Here is a 22,336-nt window from a genome sequence, read left to right as displayed (position 1 = left end):
CCCATCCGTATATACACATATGTTTCTGTGCCCTCACACATGTGTGTTTCCTTCCATATATACATACATGTATGTGTGCCCTCACATATATGTGCACTCATCCCCATACACACAAGTAAATCTTGCAACATAGATAATCTCAATATAATATTATTATTGGGTTTTCAAATACATTTTCTGCCAATTAATTAATTAATTAAAGTTTTAATATTCACAAGAACTGCAAACACTCAATAATGCCTTCTAATTTTTAAAAAATATGGATGACTTTGACTTTCTTTGTAAAAACTTGGTTCTAAATAATAAGATTTTAAACCTGCACAGGCTTAATTTGTTGCAACACCTAGCTATTCCGTTGTAATATTCTGCTAAATTCTTTTCTTTTCTTTCTATGGTAAAAACAGAAAAAATAGACCTCCTGATAGAAAACCAATGAAATGATCATGAAGGTACAACCTAAATTCAACAGGAAATATTCTTATGATATATAAAAGAAGCATCTATGATCATAAAGATTTTTAGAAAACTGGAATGAAATCAATTATTTACTACAAGCTAAAGAGCTGTTCCCACACCTGTGTTCAAAGTAACAGTATCTCTTATATGTACAGATTGGAAGCAACCCAAAGTCTGACATGAAAGGCATAAATAGTACTTGGTATATTGGAATATTATTCAGCCTTAAGGAAGAAGATCCTGTTACAAGATAAAACATGAACAAACATGGAAAACATCAGACCAAATGAAATAAGAGCGTCACAAAAGATAAATGCTACCCATATAAGGTATTTAAATAAACCAAGTTCACAGAAGGTAAATATAGAACCAGAGTGTGAATAACATGTGAAAACTAAGTTGTTCGGGCTGGAGAGATGGCTCAGCGGTTAAGAGCACTGACTGCTCTTCCAAAGGTCCTGAGTTCAATTCCCAGCAACCACATGGTGGCTCACACCCATCTGTAATGAGGTCTGGCGCCCTCTTCTGGCCTTCAGGCATACACACAGACAAAATATTGTATACATAATAAATAAATAAATATAAAAAAAACTAAGTTGTTCGATGAGTATTAAAGTATAGATTTTCAGTAGGAAACACTGTGATGACAATACCAACAGATCTGAACACTCAAAATGATTAAATTGGATGTTTTTGAATTATATAACCCTTGCCATAAAGATGTATTCTATAAGGAAATTTTGAAAACATTTCTGCTGTAAAGCAGTGTCCTCACTTTATATCCTCCCATATAAGTGCGGTTCTCACCCTCATCAAAGAAACAGATGGAGGCAATTACAGGAAGCCTCATTTGACCCAAGTACAGAGAGCATGAAATTGCGGTGTCCAGTACCAAACGTGCGTGTATAAGAACGATTAAAGAAAAAGAGGCAGTGAATCTGAGAGAGAAAAGAGTATGCTTAGAAGGGTTCTGAGGAAGGACAGGGAATGAGAGATAACATTCAAAAGACAAAAATATAAAAAAAGAATGCTAAAATTGTGAAAGTATGCTTTTAACCAAGTAGAAGATTCTGATTTTGTCACAACGTAAAGAAGTTCAGAAAAGCTGTAGAAAAATCATAAAATGCTAAAAAAAAAAAAATAACCCTGTGAGAGGACAAGAAATACGTGACTGAAAGAAAAATAAAGTGATTTGATTTGCTGTGACAGCAAAATATTGATTGACTAGCATTCTTGTGTATTTATAGGTTGGCATCCCTGTAAGAACAGCAAAAAAACAGCCGCACTGGCACAGTCTTAAGATCGTAGCTTATGATAGTTTTATCTCCAATCGCTTTCTCAGGGATATTTGGTTCCATCTTATTGCACACCAATGACCTGATTCAGATAATCTCATTAAGTGCCTGTCTGCTCACCCTTTTTCTCATGAGGTCCATACAAGTTGGTCAATGTGGGACTGTGTGTGCAAGAGCTTCCCCATGGCTAGCCTGCAGCATTCAGCATGGGAATATGCTGTAAGCATTTATGTTCAGTAATACCACACAGTCTAGGTCTTTAGTCTTCTGTAACACTGTTTTTCAAACACCAACATAACTGCCCCTAATATATTTCCCTGTTGCTAGTGATGAAATGCTGTACACTTTGTTTTCCGTCATTGTTCTAGAAGTGGTAGGTGACAGGAAGTCAGTACCAGTCCCGGTGAAATAAGGTAAGGGGCGCTGTTGCAGTCAGCTCAACGAATAGCTAGCTCCATAGTGCAGTGATTGAGGCTTCTCCTCTTCTTCAAGAGTCGTATTTTACCTTATTACAGGAAGCCCTTGTAACTTGTTGCTTGGGAAGCCAAATGTAAAGAACTACTAAAGTTGTGATAATTTCCTTTAATAGTCTCATTTAGTAATACAAATATATGCTTTTTATCATAAAATAAGGTGAACTTTTTAATATAAAATTATAATTGTTTGTCTTTTTTAATAATCAAAATTACGCAGAAAATGAGAGTCAATGACGTTAAAAGTCCTAGCTAAAGTAAATTACTTCCATAACAAAATATACTATAGAATAATTTTTGATTATTCTTTTTCATTGTAAATCACATAAACTTAGCATTCTTGTTTTGTAAGTATTGGGTTATTTTACCTTTAAAGGGGACCTAATATTCTTTTTTAAATGCTAAAAATGTATCTTACCTGTACATCATACTGTAAGCTCAAATGATATGGTATTCCCCTCTGTATACTGTGAATACCATTGATTAATAAAAGACTGTCTTGGGCCTGCACAGGACAGAATAGAGGTAGGCAGGGAAAATTAAACTGAATGCTGGGAGAAAGAAGGCAGAGTTAAGGAGATGCCATGTAGCTGACACTGGGAACAGACATGCTGGAAACTGGCCAGTAAGCCACAGCAATGTGGTGAAACACAGATTAATAGAAATGGGTTAAATTAAGATGTAAGAATTAGCCAATAAGAAACTAACACTAATGGGCCAAACAGTAGTTTAATTAATATAGTTTCTGTGTGATAATTTCAGGAGTCTGGGCTGCCAGGAAATGAACAAGTTGCCTCCTGCAACAGTAAAGATAAAAATAGAAATAAAATGTAGATATGCTATACAGAATGACAATTTTTCTGGAACTCATCAAACTCACAGAGATCCACCTGCCTGTCTCCTGAGTTCTGGGATTAAAAGCATGCACCAAAACTGCCTGGCAAGAATGACAATCTTAGTTGAGATTGTAAGGTCTTCTATTTTTTCCATACAGGTAAAAACATGCTAAAACATGCTAAAACAGGTACCAAATACGACTGAAAGATGGTGTTTAGAAGGAATGTAAAAGTAGTTAGAAATGCAGATCTCAACTTATTGGTTGTTTAATTTACTTTAAAAAAATACCGTTCACGTAATATATGATTTTCAGTTGTCTTTGTTTCAACAGGTATGAACAGTTTTCAAATTACATCCTACTATAGGATTAGGAGTGTTTTTTTCTCCGGAGATGTGTATGGAGAAAATGGTAACAAAGCCAAGCTTTGACTTTTTGACTGCTTTTTTGACTTTTTTGACTGCTTTTTTGACTGCTTTTTTGACTTTTTGAGCAGTCCATTTGACTGCTCTTAGTCTTGGTTCATATGTCCTTTCCACAGTGTTTCTGAAAGTGCAGCCCTGGCCATACTTTTCCTTTGTTGGTTCACTTGGTCTGACAGTTTGGTTAACTAGTGTAGAAAAAGTGGCCTTTGTTTGTTGTGACTTTGTATTCAGAGTATTCGGCATTCCATTACCCTCTTTAATGCAGGCACCTAACCTCCAACAAAAACAAAGAATCATGAGGTGTTCTTGTGGAATAGAGTGAAATAACCTTTGCTGGTTTTCCAACAATGTGTTTGGCACCTAACTGCTTACAATAAACAACCCTCTTCCTGTTCTCTGGGGAATTTGATCTTCCATTGAGGTAAATACTGCCCCAGGGGTCTACAAAGGATGGAAAGAATTTAGAAACCTCAAAGTTGGCTTCTATTAACACCTGGCCAATTATTGGAGACAATAAACAGGAAGCATAGCAGTTTATAAGACAATTTATTTCTAGACTATCATTGCGTATCTGCATGTACTTGCCTTTCCAATTCCCAACAAAGACTATGGAAGACGATCCTCCAGGTTCAGAATAATAGCTCTCATTTCTCATTCAAAGAGATGGATTAGCCACTGACCTGCATACTCAGTACCTGAAAACAGGCTGATCTCAAGGCGGGAAAATTTGCTTACAAAGCCAGTTAGAAGGACTGGGTGACTCTACTCTTTTCTATTCATTTTATTAATTATTTTCAATTTTAAACACATTTATGGTTTTTCTAGTGCTATTAATTACACATGTACCTGATGTGGTAGAAACTTATGTTTAGAGAAAGCAAACAGTCACGCGCCTATTGCTTTCCATAGTAAGAATCACAACCTTAGTAACAGGTATCGTAGTGAGGAACAATCTATTGTGTAACAAATGTTCATTTTTATCATGCCATGTTATTTTGTTACTATAATTTTACTCTTTACAAAGTTTAAGTTTGGGGTTGGGGATTTAGCTCAGTGGTAGAGTGCTTGCCTAGCAAGCAAAAGGTAGTGAGTGGGTTCCGGTTCAGTCCTCAGCTCTGAAAATAAAAAGTTTAAACTTAAAATTTGCAGTCATCAGAATGGCTTGTTAAGCAGGTGACAAACAAGGAAACTGATGTTTGTGTGAAGACACCTGACGTTAGGATCCTATCAGCTCCTACATTGTGAACTAAATCACCGAGCGCTATAAGGAGATCTGGTCTCAGAGTTGCACCCTATAAAATGTTTTCTGAACTGTTGTTGACTAAATCAGTTTCAGGTATGGTGGGCAAGCACGGTGCTGGGCTGAGGTTTCATTCCTGTGTATTATGTTTGTCATCATTCAAAGCCTCGGAGATTCCTCTAGCCATGAACATGAATGTGAGAGAACCGGCCCTCTCTGACACATCATCTCCTTATGCTTGCTGCAGTGAGCCTATGGTCTGGAAGTTCTACTAAAGAGACTGCCCTTCGTGTGAATATTTGTATAGACCGTGCTCTTGCCTTAAAGATGAATAATGTACATTTGGTTAGCGCCTCATGGTTAAATTCCAAATGCTTTGTGACTAAGTTCAGGCCATATCTCACAAGGACACAAGTGACTTTCCATTTTTGTATAATGCTGACATGCTATCTCACTCTCCCTTTGCTGTGGACCCTTCCCACCGACCAGGAGTTCCAGAGTGACTCATGATTAACCTGGAGATGCCAAGATGTGTTAACCATGGACCGAATCCGCACCAGAGAAAAGCTGATAGAAGGAAAACGCAAAACTGAACTTTTAAATTTTGTCCTCTTCACTTTATCTCTGAAGAGCAGAAGTTGGTCTAAAAAGAAAACCAAACTGTCTATGTTATTTTATATCTATATCTATATCTATCTATCTATCTATCTATCTATCTATCTATCTATCTATCTATATCTATATATATATAAATATATTTATTTATTATGGATACAATATTCTTTCTGTCTGTATGCCTTCAGGCCAGAAGAGAGCACCAGACTTCATTACAGATGGTTGTGAGCCACCATGTGGTTGCTGGGAATTGAACTCAAGACCTTTGGAAGAGCAGGCAATGCTCTTAACCTCTGAACCATCTCTCCAGTCCCACTGTCTATGTTCTTTAAAATATAAATGACTTCAAGACTGTGAGGACAACGATCTTTCATTAATTCCACTATAGAATGTCAAAACAATGGTTTATGAGGCTCTGACATCAAATATAACACGTTGGCTTTTCAGATAAATAAAACAACTTGGGAACAAAGGTCCGATTCTTACAGAAGATGCGGTTTATAATTAACAGAAGGATCATCAAACCACTTTTAATGTTGTCATTATAAATTATGTGTTTATACTTTGCCTTTATTCTAAACATAATATCTTTCACACTAATGATTATTGCAGCCTTGCTTACAATATCCAAGTTTGGAAAAGCCTAGATTCCTATTAATGGAAAAATTGATATACAAAGAATATTAATAGACTTTAAGAGGAATGAATCACGCTACTTTCATGAAAATGGATGGAACTAGGGGTTTTGTGTTAAAGTCAGATTCAGAAAATCTCGTGTTATTCATATTTTCATTTATGTGGAATGAGAGAGAGGAAGGAAGGAAAATGGAGGGAGAGGACAGATAAAAGTAGCTAGGGAAGGAGACCAACCAATGGGAGGAGAGAGAGAGAAGAAGAAGTGTCAGCAATACGGGGACAAATATGAGAACTTATACATGTGTTTACAAATGTCAAAATATTGCCAACTGTTTTATATACTTAGAATACACTAATAAAATTAAGCGAGTGACTGTGTTTTATACCCCCTAGGCTCTCAGCTTATCTATACAAATTATTTTGATGATTATTGGAAAATATAATAATAACAGAGACTTGAAAATATTTTCCTTTGGATCTGAGTCTCCAGATTTGCTTGATAATCATGGTACTTCCACACACAGACACCAAGAACAGCCTTGAGAATGAGAAGGCCGAGTGAGGATTCTACAGGCCAGCTTTCTTGTCAATGGCTAAGCCCATGTGTGGGACGACTCTAAGCCATCAACCCTTGACTGAGCACACCCTGACTGAAGGAACTGCCTGAGCCTGCCCAAGAATATGAGAAACAATGGATACATACTACTCTAATAAGCTACTAAGTTTTGAAGTAGTTTATTGCACAACAAACCATAATTGAAGCAAGCCTTGTATTCCATTCCCTTTGCCATTTCTGCTGTAGTTTTGCAGTTAGAGATCTTTCAGGAAACATGGCTAGGCATTCCCAGAATAGAGAAAGCATCTAGGGATGCAAAAATCAGTCAGTCAATCAATAAGTGTGCACACGACTCAGCCTCTCTAGGAGTGACTCTAACGACGTCTTTTTGAAGTACGATGAATGGCGCTGCTGAGCTCACACGGCATGGAGTCAGTTCGCATTCTGTTCCCAGTACCACGTGGGCTGGAAATGAGAGATACAGCGGTGTTTATGCTGCCGCGGCTTCACTGCAAGGTTAAGTGTTTGATTTGTTTATACTTCCCCCCATTTCCTCGCTTCAGCTGCCCTGTCTGGGTTTTAACAGGCTTTGGTTTTCCCTCTTTGGTGAGACAACGTCTGAGTTAAGGATTAACATTTGTGCAGTGAAACATAAATGCCTGTGAGTTGTATATAATATTTTAACAGACGCTTATTTAGTTATACCACTTCCACAAATTTTCGGGTGAGCAAACAGCGTTGTGATACTCTCTTCCAAGCCCTGCCTGATGGATGCTAGGAATGCAATAAGAAAAGTGCACTGCTTATAGTCTAGGGTCAGTGGATCAACCAGGTAATTACACTGTGTGCTGGCAGCCAAGGGGAATAAATTGCAAATTTTATTCACAGACTCAAGTCTTTCTCTCCTCATATTCTATTGCCCACCTTAACACTTTGGTTTAAACAAACCTCCTTTAAAGTTACAATGTAATAAGTATATATCTGAACAGATTAAGGGTAACATTAGATCAGAGGAAAATCAGGAGCTGTTAGACTGTTTATCTTGTATATAAAGAACACTGCTAAAGAATCTTCTTTCTTCATTTTTCCCTCTTTTTCTCCTTACCAAAAAGCAATTCTTCTTGTCAACACTAACCAAATAATCTAAGTATCTTAGAGCTGGATAAAAATTTAGAGGTTTTCAACATGTGTATTTAAAAGGTGTTTTTTTTACTTTCAATTATAATAAGGATTCCCTGCGAGCATAAATTTTGAACTGATGCAATAGTTGCATAAATTGTTATTTACTTGTAAATTTAATGTATGCAGTGTATTCAATTGCATTTTATCCCAGGTCCATACTCTTCTACTATGTTCTGGTTTATGTTCATCAAGTTCTCTTCAGCATTAACAACTATATTCCAAAAGGATTCCCCTGGGTTGTTGCCCACGATTATAAAAGTTCTATTTTGCAATATCACAAAGAAAGAAGTTCACAGTTTCTGATGACCGTGTTTTTATTGTGCTTTTCTATTTCATACCCTTTGTCATCCTTTCTCTCTGCGTGACGTGCCTTCCATAAGTGCAGAAAGTTTGGATTTCAAGATCACCTGGAACTTCAAATCCTTCATCTGAACCCTCTGTGAATCCCCTCATTTTGATACCCTCTGTTTTCACAGTTATCCCTACAATCAAATCCCTGGATTTGATCACGGTTTATATCTCACTTTTGTAGCACGGCATCTTCCCATTACCACACGTTCTGGTACCAGTGACTTCTTTCCTTTCCCATCTCCATTCTCTTCTTCCAGTTGATCTAAGATGCCCTGTTGGACAATAGTGTTTATGACAACCACATTTATCAATATCATTTTATGCAACCCCAAACAACAATAGTAATGCTTTTAATGGCAACAGTCAAGTATGAATTAAAAAATATCTTCCAAAAATGAAAAAAAATTTAGATGAGTAATGAGTCCCTTTATTGGTCTAAGAAAATAAGAAAGTTTTTTCCCTTGTTTTTTTGAATGCTTCTTTATTTTGCTTCTACAGACAACTTCTACAACATCACATATATGATGTGACTCTTGAATATGTTTCCCAAAGCCACATCAATTCTCTTTTTCATGTGACCTGAAGCCCAGTATCTTTTGACTTCCATCACTACTGGAATCTCTACGGAGCCAGTTTTTGCTTTCCTACTTTTACAGTCTGTTCAAACTCACATAAGCGTGTATATAAGTATTACACAGTGACTAATCTCCCTCATATCTAAGATTTTTTAATCTCTTTTCCTCATCCATTTCACATCAAATATACCTACCTGTTCCAAGCACATCCTGTTAAAATGGAGTGGGTGTCATCTTCCGTGGCTCATGGGGCTCTTGGCTGTGTGACTGAGACGTTCTTGCTGTCTGACCAATACCTCTGAGTGGTGTATGTGTGCTCTACCATGGCTCACAGGACTCTTGTCTATGAGAGAGATGCATTTTTGCTGTCTGACAAACCTCACTGGAGCAGTGATCTTCTTCAAACCAACTTCTCTTAATGTTCTCTTTTCTAAAAAGTCATAAACCAATTGTTCATTGTCTCAGCTGCACATAGTCAATGACATAAAGAACATGGCCATAGGCTTCTGCTGAGGGTGGGGTGGAGGTGAAATGTATACATTTTCCAAAGAATTATATTTGTAATTAGTACGTTTTAAAAAAGTTGAAATTAGTCAACGAGAGCTGAGGAATTGCTCAAGTGACAATAATGTCACCTCACACCTGAAACCCACTTTTTGTCTCACTGTTTTCTTAGGCTTATTCTAGTCTGTATGCAGGATAAAAGACATGTGAAACACAAAACCTAACATAAGAAGCATTATTTGGAGCCCTTTTCTAGATAACTAGATGAAGGTGCTTAATTTTGAAGGTTAACACCTGAAGAGTTGAATCTTTTATTGGGCAGAACATTAGTATTTACATTCTTAAATGTACTAGTTATTAATTAGAAGAGGTTAGAAAATGTTCAAGACATAATAAGGTCATGTTTTCTTCATAGTTCTGACTGTTATTTAAATTACAATTTTTTTAAATTGTTTTTTAGTTTTTTGGGATTTTTTATTGAGCTCTACATTTTTCTCTGCTCCCCTCCCTGCCTTTCCCCTCCCATTCAACCCTCTCCCAAGGTCCCTATGCTCCCAATTTATTCAGAAGATCTTGTCTTTTTCTACTTGCCATGTAGATTAGATCTATGTATGTCTCTCTTAGGGTACTCATCACAGTCTAGGTTCTCTGGGATTGTGATTTGTGGGTTGGTTTTCTTTGCTCTATGTTTTAAAATCACTTATGAGTGAGTACATGTGATAATTGTCTTTCTGAGTCTGGGTTACCTCACTCAAAATGTTTTCTAGCACCATCTATTTTCCTACAAAATTCAAGATGTTGTTATTTTTTCTGCTGTGTAGTACTCCATTGTGTAAATGTACCACATTTTCCTTATCCATTCTTCTGTCGATGGGTATTTAGATTGTTTCCAGGTTCTGGCTATGACAAATAATGCTGTTATGAACATAGCTGAGTACATGTCCTTGTGGCACAATGAGCATCCTTTGGGTATATTACCAAAAGTGGTATTACTGAGTCTTGAGGAAGGTTGTTCCCTAAATTTCTGAGAAATCGCCACACTGACATTCAAAGGGACTGTACCAGCTTGCATTACCACAATTGAAAAGTGTGCTTGGCGTCACATTACAGTACTCACCAGGTTTGACCCTACTAACTTTCTGAGGTCAGTGGAGCCTGAGTATGTTAATGGTGTCATTTTTTGAGACAGAGAAACTATTAGCACCTTTTGCGTGCTAGAGGAAGAGGAAGGGTCATGACCTGTATAGCCTATGATAAACTGACCATGTGCCTGGAAGGTCACACAGCGCAGACTATTTGGGCAGCTCATACTGGCATTAATGGAAGAAAAGCACAAGTCTGGTCGTGAAGGGAAAGAGATGTTGGATTTGGGCATAGTTGAGCTGTGGAAGGGGAGTGAATAGAATCAAAAAGCACATATAATTTTCAAAGGATTAATAAAATATATGTTTAACAATATGCTTAGAACTAAAAATCATGTGAATTTCTATGTGACAATAGTAGAATATTATACAAACTTTAAGGCACCTCAAAATGTAGAGCACTGTGCTTTGGACAGAGAGGTTCTTGTTCACAGTTCTTATAACCCAGTACTAATCCTGCAACTTGACAACTGAACAGTGTACAAACAGTGAAAGATTTCTGTCTGCGCTTCTTCTGGAGAGACAGCTTCTGCCTCTCTCTTTTCTCTTCCCCCTTCTCCCCCTCCCCTCCGATATATATCTATATCTATCTATCTATATATCTATCTATCTATCTATCTATCTATCTATCTATCTATCTATATATATATATATATATATAGAGAGAGAGAGAGAGAGAGAGAGAAAGATTTTGGAACACAAAAACCCTGAATAGTTTAACTTTATCAGCCATGCCCACCAAGCTCAAGGATCTATGCTGAAGAAGCGGTAGGAAGATTGATTGATAACTAACTCGAAGGCAACAGCGTCTTCCAGACACACATGGATGATGTCCATATGAACTCACAAAGGTATAACACCATGCAGAATATGGGGACAAGATCAAAAACTACAAAGTAACAGCTTGAAGAAGGGGAAAAGGACACATTTCCATTCGTAACCAAGAAACTGTTTGTAACAGATACCTGCTGGGAAAGGGAAAATCAGTTTCCTACTTACAAGTGTTTATGGGTACCAACCACACTCCGGCAGGCTCGATGTCCAAGAGTATATAGCCAACACAAAACAGATTCCATGATTTCTGGTGCACTCTTTATTTCATTTTAGATCATTTGATGATTTTGTCTCACTCAGTGTTTGTTATTTTCCTTTTTATTTAATTGTTTTTAATTTTTTGAGGGAGAACATGAAGTTAGTTGGGTAGAAGGGTGGGAGAATCTGGTAGGAGTTTACAGGAGAGGAAAAATATGAGAAAAATAAATTTTATTTTAAAAAAGATGTAAATAAAGCTAACTAACTAAATAATCTGATACACACCCCCATGACTTCATTGACTTAGTCAGTGTTTTTGTTTTTTTTTTCCCAGAGACTGACTTCTTCAAGCAGTGGACTAATGAACTGCTAATAAGGTATAAAAGGAGCTGCTTGTGTTTATAGAAAAGTCTAGAGTGAGAGTCCTATTCCATTCCCTGAAACAGTGCTGTGTGGGTTTGAGAATGAAAATGAAAACAGCGCTCTTCAGATATTCCCTTTAAAGTGTTTTAATTTTTTTCTTCTTTAGCTTTTTTAATTTCCAAAGCTGAAGTCGGTAAACTGAAGCCTGATTTTCACTGAATTCTATTGTTGTTTGTTTTATTTTTGAGAGAGTCTTGTTATTTAGTCTAGGTTGTTCTAAAAGTTGTCAATTAAACATAAATACTTTTGTTTACATAATGGAAAGAAACATTTGGGGGTCATGATTTCACATCAAAGAAATATTCTCAATAGAAGGTAGTCTAAAAATGTTAAAGATAGCATAGTTAACCATATTTATTTTATTAGCTAAGTTAAAGATACCTTTTATACATATAGAAAAAGAGACAAGCTACAACCTGGGGATTAATCTGTCATAAATCTGATTGTCAAGGGATTATCACCAAAATATGTGAGTAGTTTTTATTCTTTAAGTAATGACAGTTAAAATGTACCATTAAAAAGAATGAATATACATGGGTGACCATGAAATCCCTAATGATACCCATTATCAGAACATTTCCAAATAGTATTTCATACCTCAAACTCAGATTGGCCATTTTGTCCACCAGTGTCTACGCCAGCAGCCTTGGACCGAGTCACGGAGCTCTGATTCATTACATTTGGGGTGGAGCCTTGGAAAATTAATTTTGAAAATAGTTCCCTGAGGGTTTCTGATGTGTACCACGGTTAAGACATATTTTCCTGAAATTTTAAACTCCTTGCCCGAGGGAATCAATCATCACATCTTAAAACTGTCATTAATCTGTCACTTCCGCCCTGATGCCTCCCTTTAGACAGGCTTAGCAAGAGACTTAGATGTGGCAAAGAAGTTGCCTTTAAGAGCCACACAGTCGTGCAACCTGACTGTATAGGCAATATAATGCTATCACCTGGAGACACTCCACATCTATACAAGAAGGGGGAGAATGTAGTTCTCTTGAGGTCTTCCTTGCTAGGAGGCAACCAATTTCTTTACTCTTTCTGTAGGTAGCCCTCCATCCCACCAGAAAGCCTGCATCTCTAAGTTTGCCTTGGGAACCCGGCTGTCTTCCCTTTTTGCTTCTAATGGACATAAAGAAGGGTCGTTGCTTGCTTTTCTGGCCAAAGCCCTCACGCCATGCTCGAAAAGACTCCAGCTCAGAAATGGCACTGTTAACTGTGAATGGACAGAGTTTATAATAATGATGACAAAAATGACATATGACAGCAATAACTCATCTATTATATGTTCCCCCCAAAGATTTAAAATATCTTATAATAGTAAATTCAGGTAATCTCACAAATAAGGACTCCAAACATTAAAACAAATGAAAATAAAAAAAAACAAATGATAAAACACAAATAAGTAACAGACATGGGGACAATCTACACACACACACACACACACACACACACACACACACACTTTATAATAAACACCACTTAACGTCAAATAAAATAAAATTGTAATTATACTGTTATACTGAGATGAATACTTACTACTTATTACACTGAAAAACTTCAAAACTACCATACTTTGTAGTTAAGACGTTAAAAGCAGGTATTCTGAGTTGTTCCAAAATGTTCTATCCCGACAAAGTAAACTTGCCCATAGCTAATAAAAGCCACATGCATACACACCCTCTGACTGTAACCTCACTTTCTATGGCTGCTCCTGAAGGTAAACGTTCAAAATCACAAGTAACATAAAAGGTTGTATCTTGTGATGTTATTTTGTAATGGCAAAATTTGAAAATCTAAACCACATGTAAGAAACTGATTGAACAAATTTTTATAGGAATAAGGAAAACAGCTATGAGAAAACAATAAAAAAAACCCATAAAAACTGATTCTTATAATCTATTTCAATGGAAGAAACCTAGCTACAAGTGTATTTTATACCTTGGAGAATACTCCAAATTTTAAAAAAGAAGATATATTTTTTTATTCCAAAATGATCTGCTAAAGGATAATGAAGAAACTAATAAAAATTATTGTCATTTAGCGGATGAAAGAGTAACATGGTGGAAGAAAGATTTTATTGTTTAAATTTTAACAGAGTTAAAAAGTCTAGCTAACTCAAAAGCAATCTCCAATTGATAACCACTTGCAAATGTAGATTTTGTTCTTTACTTCTCTTCAGGGCACATTTCACGGTCAGCAGCAGACGGCCAACAGAAGATGAACTCAACAAAGCCTCTGGAAGTTCCGTGTCTCATGATGACACTACATTTTTAGTGTAATTTTTCAATTTCTTTTTAATTTCATCTTATTTCTATTTTATTTAATTCTGTGGCTTTATTCCTCTTTTCATCATACAGGTCTTTTGCATATATATTATGGCTTCTCCTTTGGTGTTTTTATGGGATTCCCGAGTATGCAAATAAGTTGGTCCTTGTTTCTCAGATTTTCTCTTGGGCTCTTTCTTTCTGCTTGATTGTTTTGTCTAATTGGAGTGTATTAGTATTTGCTTTCTCCTTTCTCATCTCAACTTTCCTTTTCACTTATCTTATCCTTATCTCTTAGAAGCCTGTTTCATTTGTTTTCTAATGAGAGACAGAAATTAGGTGTATCTAAAGAACTAGAAGGAGTAGAGGAAGTGGAAACCATAATCAGAAAAATTCAAAATATGTAAAAGATTAAAAAAGAATCATAAAAATTTCTAGATAAAATAAAAAATCAAAAGCTATTTAATATACATGGCATGGTCACCTAAGTAGTAGCTTTGGCATATTTCTATTTTCATGGTATATGATAGAATAAACAAACATGTAACTATTATCAAAAACCTCACAGTGAGGAAATAAGTAATAACAATACAGGATGTTGTAAACATTTGACAACTCTACTGGTGGTTTTCATGTATTCGTTGTATTTGTTTTCGGTTTCCTAACACCGACAACATAGTCCTAAAAACAGTACTTGGTCGTGAGATTTCTGTTCCTTGCAGTTGTACATCTTCTCCTGTTATTTGGATGCTGTCTCACTTTACAGAAGTTATACCACTTCCCACTGTAAGATGGACAGACAACTTATTTATGCATCTTGTTCTCTTAGGTAGGTGAACAAAGATCTATTCTCTGGTCTTGTTGTCCTTTCCTAATAATTTTGTAACGGAAAAGCACAGAAAAACAATAGGCTCTCATACCAACACAGGAAAATACTCAAATTCATGTTAATTGGTATCATAACTAATATTGCTTTTGTTTTGACCATTCACAGTATTTTTTTCCTCCTGAAGAGAAAAAAAATCTATGCTATTACTGAGAAATATATCTTCCAGTTTCAGAAAAAGTCCAGTAACTTAAGTGACTATCATGTCTCAAAAGCCAAATCACATGGACCTGAGGTATATCCCTGAGAACATCTTCAACATATGAGTCAACAGGTAAGTATGGGTTTCCTAAAGTGGTCATCAGATACAGAATTCTTACTGTAAGGCCAGGCTTGTGCTTCGGCTAAGGTACACACAGCATCAAAACCCACTCATTACTTAGTAAATGCTAAGCAGTTGGATGAATGGTGACGTGGAGACAGGATAAACAATGAGTACTAGATGAATATTTGAGTATTAAAGAAATTTCTAAGTGAAGTAAGTTTATTGGGAAGAAAATAGATCAAAACACAAAAAAGAGAAAATATGGAGAAAAAGAAAAAGAGAGGCTAGAGATGTGGCTTTGATGTCAATAGTTCATTTTCTTCCCGCAGAAGGTCTGAGTTGAGTTTCCAGCACCGAGTGTCTATGAGCGCATAAGTGCGTGTTACTGCAACCCCAATGGTTCTGACACCCTCTCCTGACCCCTGCAGGCACGTGCACTTTTGCCCACGTATCTGTCAGTTCCTACACATATTAAAAACGTAACTAAAAATAAATTTTAAGAAAATGAAAAGAAAAAATGTGAGAATAACAGAAGAGACCAAAATGATAAATGGGCCATACACAGAGAGATGCTTTGTTCACTTTTTCATTTTCTTAAAAAACGATTTGTTTATTTTTATTTTCTGTGTATGGATGTCTCACCTCCATGTGTGTTTAAATACCATGTGTTCACTGCTCGTGGAAGGCAGAAGAAGGAGACTAATACCCTGGTACTGAAGAGACAGATAATTATTAGCTGCCCTCTACATGCTGGAAATGTAACCTAAGTTGTTTGCAAAAGTACAACTAACCACTGAGATATTTCTTCAACCCCTCTCCTTTTTATTGACACCATCTTTCTATGTAACCCTAACTGGTTGGTCACTCACTATATTCTTCAGGCTCGACTTGATCTCATGGAGCACTGTCTGCCACTGTCTCCCAAGAGCTGCGATTACAAGTGTGCGCGACCACTGCTGCTTCATTTTCCCTAATATGGTGTTAGACACACGCATAGACCTGATGAGAAGGTGCCCCAGTGAGTACTGAAGCTAGGGAAACTTTCCATTATTCATACCAAAAGCTCTGGCACGGGAAAAGCAGAGGCACTGTTAGAATGAAAAGGAGGATGAAACTTGAAGAAATCCAAATTCTGGGAGCTCAGAGAAAGGGCTGAGTTCGGAGACTAACTGGAAACAAACAACCAGTGGCTATGTCCAGGAAAGAGTGGTGAAGCCGACCCAACAAAGTAACACAGTATAAAGTTTTGTGGCGTTGTTGAATTCCTTGATTCTTTTTTTAACTTTCTTTTAAATTTCTGGGCAGAACTGTAAATGTCAATCATGAAAGTGTTTTTTACAACTAAAACTTAAAAATTTGAAAGGCTTAGAAGATATTCATTCTTCTGATTTAGATTTCATTTGTAGTCTAGGTTTGTTTTCTTATTGTCCCCGACTTTAGAATTTTTAATCATTTTGCCATACTAAGTATTTTATGCCAAATTTAAAATATATGGCAAAGGCTGAAAAAAGCAAACGTTCCAACATTTTGTATGTTGGCTACAAAATAATAATTGCCTCGGTGACCATTTGAGAGACAAACTGAAGGCCCATGGAAGATGTGGGATGGAAAAGAAAGGGAAGCCTTGTCAAGACACAGCAATTAAGGAGATGTCTGAAACACCAACCCTATTTTCCTCTCGGTCCTTCCCACTCTTCCTGCTGTGTTAGTCAGCAACCCACAGCTTCCTTTCATGTCCTGGCAAGTCAGAGAGCTCAGAAAAAGAGCATTCATCATCTCTATGCTATAGCGCCTCTAAAAAGACTGGCTCCGCCCACGGCTGTGGTGGAGAAGTCTAGTCTGGGTCACCTTTTCTGTCCCTTCCATGTCTGCTCAGAATAAACACCTCTGGAAGAAGAATTTTCTACAGTAATCACATGTGAGTTGTTTCCCTCTCTCAGAACTCCAACATTCTTTCCAAGTGAGAGCAGGGACGATCCGGTCACTATCGGAACAAGATTCCAGCGACTCCTCTGATGGGTCAGATAAACCGCTCTCAACAACTGTTTACTAGAAGCATGCTTGAAGTGGTGCATTACAGGGAGGAATCGGCTTGAAGACGCTCTTTTCCCTGTAAACAAAGTGTGCCTGGGGAGTTTTTTTATCTTCTTCCTAGAAAAATGCCATGGGTTAGATGGGAAATTTCTGAAGATGCCACCCTAATTTTGTTTGGCTGACTCTACACCTGTGTAGCCAGGAATGTCTGTTCTTGGGACACGTGAAATTGGATCAAGCAAAACCTTGAAAAAGAGTTGTGAGTCTACTGTTCTTAATCATTAAGACCTTGGAAAGACCAACATCATTGGTTACAGCGACTGTTTATAGACAGGCAGACAGACAGGAAGGAAGGAACACAGTGGTAGTCCTAAAAATTCCTGTGAACTGTGGCCAAGAAAGCAGGTAGGATACCTGAAGATCTTCACCTCTCCCTCCATTTCTCAAAGTCCAGTCCCAAGTCTCTTGCTCAGCTCTGTAAGCACACCACCTGCCGAGGCCTCTCTTTCCCTGCTTGTCCCATCTCCAGTGGATCACACTGGATCACAGGGATCTTCTCCTCCTAACTGCCTCCCCTCCAATCATTGTTTTACCTCAGCCGCCAACTCCAGCTGGCACTCTGTGTAGTGATAGTTCATTTGTAGTTTAATATATAAAGCTTGCCTAAAAGTCAGAAAGTAAAACAGTCACACTGGTTAGTCTTATAGACCACGCAGGAGTGGCACACACCTTGAATGCCAGCTGGCACACTAGCCAGCCATAGAGACCAGACAGTTGTGGTGCACACCTTTAATCCAGCCCTAGAGAGGAATATAAGCCCAAATGAGACAGGAACTTGCTTTCTTTCAGGCTGATGATTTCTTAGAGGTAAGAGTTCCTTAGTGGCTTGGCTGCATTGCTTGTGTGATCTTCGGGATGAACCCCAATATCTGTCTCTGGGATTTTATTAATCATACTACATTTGGCATTCAAAGTTTTCAGTACGAATTCACGAAAGAAAAAACACCGGCTCAGGCCGGAGCTGCACGTGGGATTCCAGTTCCACCTCGCCAAACTTTCTTTTCTTTTTCCCCCACAAGCCTGGGGGGGAGGGGGAGGGGAGTGTGGAATTTCCCGGTTGTAATCTCTGACACAGTCTCATGCTAACACCCGAACTAGCACCTGGTCTCCAACTAGCTGGTTCTGCCTTCAGGCAGTTCCCCCACCCCCATACACACACCTGCTTTTTTGCAAAACAAACTGCTGTGAAATTTTCAGACAGCTGGCTCTCTTTCTCCCTTCCTCTTTTTCTCTCTCTTCTGTCTTCAACAGGGGTTGTGGGCTCTTCCTGAACCCCTTTCTTGGGCTGCTGCCACACTTAGGTAGCTCCCTGGAAACCCAGTTAGGCTTTTCCTGTCCCTACACATCAGCAACAAGCCTCACATCTTCATCAAATTCCATGGTAGATTTGGTGAGACAATAAAAGCAAGGAATCTGTTAAAAGAGAGGTTTTTTTACATTAAAAATGTGAAAAACCATTATAATGGAGGGATTTCGATCTTTATATGATCGTTTGAAAGTAGAACAGTGAACTGAGAGGATAATTATTTAGATGGGATTTATGTGATGTCAATTGTAAACATCATCAACCTTATCATTTTTGTCTTATCACTAAAAAAGTTGGTTAATCTGAGTGCTAAGGAACAAGCCTTAGAAAAACCTAATAAAACAGATCAAAGAGATATTCACATCCGGACAGAAGAGTTTAATGCAGAGCCAATTTCTGAACTGCATTATAAGAATAGAGAGGAACAGCCTAAGGTTTTCAGACAACCAACCTTAACATATCCTACCGGGGGCCTTGAGTACCAGTCTCATTATTTGGATGTCTATGGCAGACAAGAAACTAACATTTAAAAGTTAACTCAAATATGTTACCGCTGCATGTTTTTTATTTTTTAGGTGAGGAGCTAAAGTGACGTGAGAGGGCATGGAGAACAAGAAGAATGGGAAGAATAAGGAGAAGAAAGAAAAGGAGAGTAAGGGGAAGAAGTAGAAGTAGGAGAAGAAGAAAAATAAGGGGCGATCTCCATGAAGCTTCTAGATTTTACAGACATTGTTGGAAAATTCCGTAGGCAAGGACAATGATGATATGCATATCCATCACAAAAAGTTAGGTGGAACCTGGCAAATCAGCACTCTGGACCAGGTGGCTCAACACAGGAAAGAACCAGCATGCAAGGGATGCTGATACCTTGGAATACTTGATATTCCAAACCATTAGATAAAGTTGCAGAACATTCCTGAATTCTTCATTGACCCATTCTCCTCATCTAATATGTGGGCAGAAGTTGTGAGGAGTAGGAGGGGCACTGTGGCCAGCTGGGATGTATTGTACTTGAGAAGAATCTATTTTCCATAAAAGTAAATAAAACAAGCAAACATAACAACAACAACAAAATGAAAAATCGACTGAGAAAGAGCTCAGGGGAACAACACCTTTCAAAATAGCCTCAAATAATATAAAATTTCCTGGGGAAACTCTACACAATCAAGTGGAACATTTCTCTGATTAAAATTTTAAAGAATTGAAGAAAGAAAATGAAGATGATATGAGGAGATGAAAAGATGTCCTATGTTCATGTATCAGTAGGATTAATATAGTAAAAATGGTCATTCTGACAAGACGAAATCTACAGATTCAATGCAGATCATAATTCTAGCAAAATTCTTCTCAGATATTGAAAGAACAATTTTCAATTTCATATGAAATTACAAAAAATTCATCATAGTTAAAACAATCCTGAACAATAAAAGAAATGTTGGAGGTATCACCATTCCCTTTTTCAAACTGCACTAAAATATTATAGTAATAAAAATAAGATAGCATTGGCATGTAAGCAAACAAGTTGGTCAATGGAATTGAGTTGAAGAGGCAAACATACTATGAGACTTTTAGACATCTGATTTTTTTTCATAAAAAGCCAAATAATATACACTGGAAAAAAGACCAAATGGTGTTGGTAAAATGGAATGTCTTCATGTAGAAGAATGTAAAGGGATCCATAATTATCACCTGCACAAAACTCAAATTCAAGTGAATCAAAGACCTCAACACAAAATGAGATACATTGAACCTGGTAGAAGAGAAACTGGGAAATAATCCTGAACACATTTTCCCAGAAAAGTTTTTCCACATATTTATCAACTACACATCTGTTTGAGGGCTAGTATACAGAAGATATAAAATTCAAGAAGTCCGTTATGAAGAAAACAACCCAATTTAAAAATGAGGTACAGATCTAAACAGAGAATTCACAATAGAAGATGCTCAAGTGGCCGAGAAACACTTAAGAAGTGTTCAACACCCTTGGCCATCAGAGAAATGTAAATCAGAAGTACTTTGAGATTTCATATTACAACTGTCAAAATGGCTAAGAATGATAACACATGTGACAGCTCATGCTGGCAAAGATGTGGAGTAAAGGAAATACTCACTGCTGTTGGGACTGCCAGTGTATACAACCACTATGTAGATACGTACAGTGGTTTCTCAGGAAGATGCGAATCAATTTATCTCAAGATCCAGCTATGCTACTCTGGTGCACATCCCAATGGACACTTTCACCTACCATAGAAACCAGAAACTGGAAACAATATAGATGTCTCTCAACAGAAGACTGGATGAAGAAAATGTGGTACATTTACAAAATGGAGTGATAATTAGCTGTTAAAAGCGAAATTTACAGGTCAATGGATGGAATTAGAAAAAAAAAAACCATCCTGATATATCCCAGACCCAAAAAGATAGCTAGGGTATGAGTATGTATTCATTTGGATATTAACTGTTAAGTTAATGATAACCAAACTACAACCATTAGAAACACAGAAGATTTGTATAAAGTAATTATCTGAGTTAGGGAGGATAATAGACCTCATTTGGAAAGTGATATAGAATAGGTAATTGTGGATAGATGGGGAGGATGGACTGTGAGAATCAAATGGAGAAGGCAAGAGGGGGATGAGGAAGCAGTATGGCGAGAGATAGCCATTTGAAGGGTGATATGGGAATTTAATACCGTATAAGCTTTTCAATATTGTCAAGTAATGGGGGAAAACAGAGTTCCAGCTAGAAACTGATCATCTCTTGTCACCAAACTTGAAACGTCCATTCTTGAAATTAGGTTGCAGTTGCTGGCTGAGGCTTTCCCATGGGAATCCACCAGAAACCCAGACTTTGCAAGACGACAGATTGTTCTCCATAAACCGATGGCAAGGCTCTATTGCTGAAGGCAACACCTACACAACTCACGGAGCATGGAGATACTGAGCTGTGGCCTACATGCCTCATCCCTATGTTCTGGTGTCTTTGATAGAGGAATGCCCTCTGCAGTCTACCTAAAAGGAAAAGTAAATTCCAACCCTGCTGCGTTTGGTCTACAATGATGTCTTGCCTGTGATTTATTCTTGTCCAAGGGAGCACAAAGTTTCTGGGAGTAGCCATGCAATAAATGATTTGACTGAAGGCCCACCTCACAAGTTGGAACTTAGAGAAAACATGGATTGTGTGACCAGGAAGCTGAGACCAGATAGCTCTAAGATTCAGGGGAAAGTCAAGTGATTCTATTCTAAAAATAAAAGAAAGAAAGAAAGAAAGAGAGAGAGAGAGAGAGAATAAATAAATAAAAAATAATAAACTATCAGTAAAATGACTCCTAGTGACATTTAAGTGCTTTTTTTCAGGTATCATCAGAGAAACTTCCTTCTACAGCAGATGGGAACAATACAGGAACTCACACAGCCAGACAGAGAGTGAAAGACCTTGGAACACTCAGATCTAATTGGGATATCTTCAACAAATCCCTCCTTCAGTGCTCAGGAAACCCCACAGAAAAGTGTCCTTTGTGTATTACGACTTATAGTTTTGTGTTTTAAGGGATTCCTGAGTGTATATATGTTGACCTCTGTTTCTTTAACCTTCTCTTGGGGTTTTTGTTTATTGTTTGTTTGTTGTTTGTTTGTCCAATTCCAATGTGATAGTTTTTGTTTTATCTTATCTTATTTTATTTCATTTTATTAGTATTTCCTCGAAGGCTGGTTGCTTTCTAATGAGTGATGGAAAGGGAGAGGATTTGGTTGGAAGGGGAGTGGGGACGAACTTTGGG

Source organism: Myodes glareolus, chromosome 27 (assembly GCF_982192425.1).
Source record: "Myodes glareolus chromosome 27, mMyoGla1.1, whole genome shotgun sequence".
NCBI lineage: Eukaryota > Metazoa > Chordata > Mammalia > Rodentia > Cricetidae > Myodes > Myodes glareolus.
The sequence above is the reverse complement of the archived record's forward strand: the minus strand, read 5'-3'. Positions refer to the sequence as shown.